This window comes from Hevea brasiliensis, chromosome 12 (genome assembly GCF_030052815.1).
Source record: "Hevea brasiliensis isolate MT/VB/25A 57/8 chromosome 12, ASM3005281v1, whole genome shotgun sequence".
Taxonomy (NCBI): domain Eukaryota; kingdom Viridiplantae; phylum Streptophyta; class Magnoliopsida; order Malpighiales; family Euphorbiaceae; genus Hevea; species Hevea brasiliensis.
In genome coordinates this window covers 26,789,324-26,795,323 of record NC_079504.1, presented here as the reverse complement: position 1 = coordinate 26,795,323, position 6,000 = coordinate 26,789,324, and positions in this window count along the sequence as shown.

The window sequence follows — 6,000 nt, the reverse complement described above, 5'->3', positions numbered from 1 at the left end:
TCTATGACATTAAAATGCCAAGAAAATGTTTAGAAAAAAATTTAGATCGGTACAGACGATTTTATCTTGATAAGTCAAACGAAGGGCATTTTGGTCATTTCGTATTCAGAGATGATTTTTGGTCGACTTGTCCAGTTAAGTAAATAATTATTATGATCTAAAATATGAAGAAATATTGCTAAAAATTGAATTGAAAATGAGTAGAGAAAAGAAGAAAAGAAAATAAAAGAAAATACCTAATTATGACATTATATGATGTCATTAAAAACCTATCCACCAATCACAATTAAGCACCACTTAAATTAAAAAATAAAAGAGGATAAATGACACAAAAAAAAAGAAAAAGCAATCTGCTCCTTTCTTCCTCAACCAGCCGCACCACCATGGAAGAATTCTTCTTCCATTTTTCAAGCTTCCAAGCTTGAATTCCCACCCTTTCTCACCATAAAAACCCTAAACACCCTTCACAAAAATTCATCCCCACATCACAAGGCAACTCTAGGCAGCTATAAGAAGTAAAAATTCTAAGGTTTCAACAAGCCAAGAGAGTGCTCAAAGAGGTTAGTGCTACTTTCTTCCATATTCTTTTAGTAAACTTAAATTTGAGCATGAAAATGGAAAGAATTACAAGAAAAAAATTGAGAAATTATTCATGTTTGATGGAAGAAGAATTTTGGTCAGCATGTGTACCTCTAGGAATTAATGAATTTAAATGAAATAAAATGTGTTTATTGGAGTTGCTTAGTAGGAATTTGTGATTGCATGTGTTAGATGGCATGGATAGTATAAAATGGACACTTTGGAAATTAGGGTTTGTGAAAAATTAGAGTTTTGCTTATGTAATGGTATGTTAACCTTGTAATGGTCAATTAGTGACCAATTGAATATGTGTGAGGAGGAATTGAAGTGAGTATGGATGTTGGAGTTGAACTTAGGCATGCTGCCCTTGGTAACCTACAGGACTGGTTATGAGTCTAGTAGGTTTGGGCAGCCATAAATGGAGTTATATAGGTTCAATTAGTGCAAGGCCAATTGAACATGAAACTAGACACATAATGGCACAACTTTGGTGAAGAAACCCTGTCCAGAAAACTAAACCAAGTTGACCTAAAAATTGCCCTAATCCGGGTGACTTGCATTCTGCCTGGGCAAAATGACCAAATGAACAGTATTTATTCATTTGGTCATAACTCAGTGTAGAAAGGTCCAATTGATCTGAAATTTTACCAACAGATAGCTGAGACATAGACCTACAACTTTCATGAAGAAAGTTATGTTCAAAAACTGACCTGTAATCAATGTACAAAACATTGTAGATTTGGTTATGTCCAGAAAATCTAGAAAATTTGTAATCCGGCCAGTTATGGTTTTTAGGCCATAACTTGAGCTAAAAAACTCCAAATGGAGTGATTCAAAAAAAGAAATGTAACTAGACATAATAAGGAACAACTTTTATGAAGACAATTTTATCAAATTCCTACTGTACAAATGACCAATGGAACAGTAAACCTAGGGTACGAAATCTGAAAATTTTGAATAACATAAGATAACCTTTGAAATCATATTGGAAATCAATACCAACAAAAATAAAATGCAAAATGTGGTATCTTGGAGAACTTAGATTCAATAAATTTATTATGTATTAAAAAGTCAACAATTTAAGTGAATAGTAATGTGAATAGTAGTACAAAGACACAAAGTGTAAGAACTAAATTGGTAGAGAAAATTAAGATATGAAATTTGGAATCCATGAAATGTTCATGGATTACTTGGAATAGAAATAGTAATTTACCTAAATGACTTAATGAACATTTAAATTATGTGAATATATAATTAAGATTTGTATTCCCATTACTTGTAGGTCTAATAAAACATGAGTGATACCACTTGAATATGAAATGAAATTAACCTAGATGGATTGTTGAGACTTATACTCCCAACACCAATGGAGTTCATAATATATTAACAATACAACTTGAAGTATGAAATGTATTTTACATGAATAGATTGTTGAATAAATAAATGTGATAAAAGTGTCATTTGGGATTTAGGTTCCCATCAAGAGAGAAAGGAAAGATGTTTTGAATGTGAATGGTACATGAGATTAAATGAATGTGAATTGTGATTAGTATGAATATTACGATGAATGCATAAATTACTTAGAAATGTGAATTTGAAAATTATGTTTCCATTATAAACAAAATTAGAATGTTATAAAAATATAAACGAAAAATATAATGAAATGATGAAACATATAAACTCTTAATGGTACTATGTGCCCATGTATTGCCTAGACACGTGTGTCAGATTGGATAGATTGGCATGCCAATAGGGTATTGTTTTAGCAGTACTGCGAAAGGCTTTATGCCTGTATTCATGGCTTTATGCCCGTATTCATGGCTTTATGCCCGCATTTATGGCTTTATGTATTGCCTAGACACGTGTGTCAGATTGGATAGATTAGCATGCCAATAGGATATTGTTTTAGCAGTACTGCGAAAGGTTTTATGCCCGCATTCATGGCTTTATGCCCGCATTCATGGCTTTATGCCCGCATTCATAGCTTTTATGCCCGATTATGTGTTATCATAGCTTTTTAGCCATACTGACTGCATACGTGGTTGACGTTCTGCGTCCTATGGTATAATGACAGAAACGCGCGGTGTCGGTGCCAACGACCCGTTATCTAGTTTAGTCAGTCTGTCATAGGTTACCTGGGCAGAGAAAAAAAAAATTTATTGAAATAAGTTAAAAATATTATAAACTAAATAAATCAGTGAGAAAAATTCGAAAGGTATTAAACTAGTATTAAGAATTTAATTATTACGAAATGATCCACAACATATAGAAAATATTAAGAGAGTAAATGAAAGACTAGCAAAATAAGCATAACTTAAGTAATTATTAGATATTTAGATTTATTTGTACATTATATAAATGATTATTGTAAACTTATGGCATAAGAGATTCTAGAGAGTAACATAAATGACGAAAAATATACTGTATGGCAAATTTCATATGAACTCAGTAAAATTCTTGAGTATAGAAAATATGCTCTAATTATTTTTATTTGTATACATTATTTTTTGTTATATTATTGCACCACTAAGCAGCAATGCTTAGCGTGATGGATTTGTTTCCTCACGCAGGTACTGAAGTTAAAGCCCAGCTAATACTAAACAGAGATTTTGGAGTTTGATCTGCAAAGTGTCAAAGGTTGTCACCTCCTCAGCAATGCATGTAGCTAGGTCCATGTATATCACTTTATGTATTTTGTATATTATAAATATTTCGTATGTTGTAATTCATATGTTGTAATGTAAATTAAGAATTTATAAGTAATATTAATGTAATGTAAATTAATAAATAAGCTTTTTCATATGTAATTAAATTGTATATCATGTAAATTAATGAAGATTAAAAATTATCATATATGAGTTGAGAATGAACGGAAATGAATATGAAATTGAATTATATAGAGGATATTCGAATTGATGAGATAATTATGATTAGTATGGATAAGATTTTGTTGTGAAAATATTATTGCATTTTCAAGCAGGTAAATAATGAAATACGCCAAATGGTAATAAAAACAGGGGAAACTCCGCTGGTTTCTCCGTAGAAAAATAATTGATATTAAAATATAACGAGATCAAATTATTAAAGGAATAAAGTAAGAAAAGATAGGGTGCTCCGGCATCGAATGTAGTACACCTTGCTTGGCTACATTGTAGTCGGGTAAAGGGTGTTACAAAATAGTATCACTATACACAAAAATACAAAGGACCCGAATTTATAAACCGTAATGAGTAGGATAAGTTTGTAAAGAAATTGTTGGAATTTAATTATTAGAAATGGATACTGAAGCACTTTAAATTTATGTGTTTCAGTTGGAAAGAGATCTTCGAAGGATAAACGAAAATTTGAGTAAATTGAGTCAACAAAAGAGGTTTGTGCACAATTAGTTTTAAATTGTTCATATTTTGCATATTTTATTTGATTAAATGATTTTAGTTTCTTTATATATTATAGTTACCAATTATTGAATTTATTTCAATGATTATTGAAATGTGTTATGCTATGAATGAGTTTAGTTTTGGAAAATAAAATTAATTATGATTTTATTTTGTTATGAATTGAATGAAGCTGGCTTTGGAAAAATTTTGATTGAAATACGTTTATATGAAAAATTTGATTTGAAAAATGATTTATACTTAACATGGGAAATAGATTAAATATATTTTGAATTGTGATGGGCATAAAAAAAATTATTGGATATTAGAATTGACTTTGAATTGAATTGTATTGTGATTTATGCTCACAAAAAGGACAAAGAAATTCATGATGTGTTTTATATCTCACTATAGATGCTTGACTAGGTTATTACCCATCCCTCATTTGTTGAGGAGACACTAGAGTTAGCTTTGTTTTGATTACCATGGTACGTGCACATGCTTAGATTCTCTTCTTATTAGAGGTTAGATCTAAGTTTCTAATGGCTCTTTCGAAAGTTACATTGTTGTGGTGTTGTAATGTGCACGATGATTCGATCTCCCCGACCATAGGGAGTTAGAATCGCTTTGAAGATGACCCTTACGGATTAGTCCGGCATAGTTAGTGAGATAAAGAATGGTTTTGAAAAGTGAAAAATGGTGATTTTAAACTGTTATTTGAGTAAAATTGATTTGAAAGAGACTATTTATTTTGTAATAACTATTTTCATAGTTGATGGAATAGTTTCAAATGACTAATTACGATTAGAAAAATTTTAATTATTGAGTAAGGTCACTTAATTATTTGATTTGTACCATTGAAAATATTGACTTGATTTTATGATTTTTGAAGAAATCAACATTTCTAATTTTTGTTCTGAATTTTCACCGTGTATATATATATATATATTTTATATATACTTTAAATTATAGTTGTACACCACTGAGTTCACCGCTCAGCTATAGCTTTGTATGCTGTCGCATGTAAAGGACTATAGAGCAGCTGAGTAAGATTCCTTGAAGACTCATTGGGATTAGCTCCGAGTATATCATAGGTATATCCTTGTATGTTAGATTTTGATGTATGCATGTAATTATATGTATGTAATTTATTTGAACAGTTAAACAAGAACTTTTGTAATATTATTTTTGGTATGTAATTAAATGTAAATTATTGTAATGTAAATTTGAGATTTTTATTTACCTGTATAGTTTTGTAATATTAATTTTATTACCTTAATGAATGTAATATTCAAAATTCTTTCTGAGTTTGGTAATGAATGAATTGTTTCCTCTATGATGAGTTTAACTTAAAAATTGAATTGAGTTGCTTGTATTGATTTGGGATATGAAATTGAGTTTATTGGAGTTGTAGTTGAGAAAACATATTAGAAGTGTTTTTCTTTTCAGGTTTTAAAGAGCTGTTTTCTCAAAATACAGCCGGCAGTCTGCCGAAATTTTGAAAAATTTTCGTAACATCAGATTTTAATCGAGGATTTGATCCATAACCAAAATTTCAATTAAAGGCTTTTTAATAAATATTCAACGTTTCCACCACTATAAAAATGATCGAAAATTATTTTAAAATCCCTTGTAGTATATTTAATGGGTTACCGGTAGGCGAAGTATAGTAATTTATTAAGTGTACTACGGGAGCATGTTACATCTTACGAGGAGTAGGGTGTGACAACTATTTTGTTTATAATAAAAAACCCTTAGGAATTAAATCATTCAACTAGAAAATATATGAATTTGAGGACATTTTAATCATTTTTATTATAATTAATGATAAATTAAATAAAAAATGGATAAACTAAATTATAAGTTTTAACAAATCTCACGAGTTAAACTATAATTTACATTGATTTTTCTTAACAACATGAGCAAAAAGTTTAAAAAGTCTAGGGTATAGACCGACAGAACCTAGTACAGTATATTTAAAGATTTACATAATAACTTAACAAAAAAGCTTAAGGATCAAATTTACTTAAATTAGAGGGATAGAGAG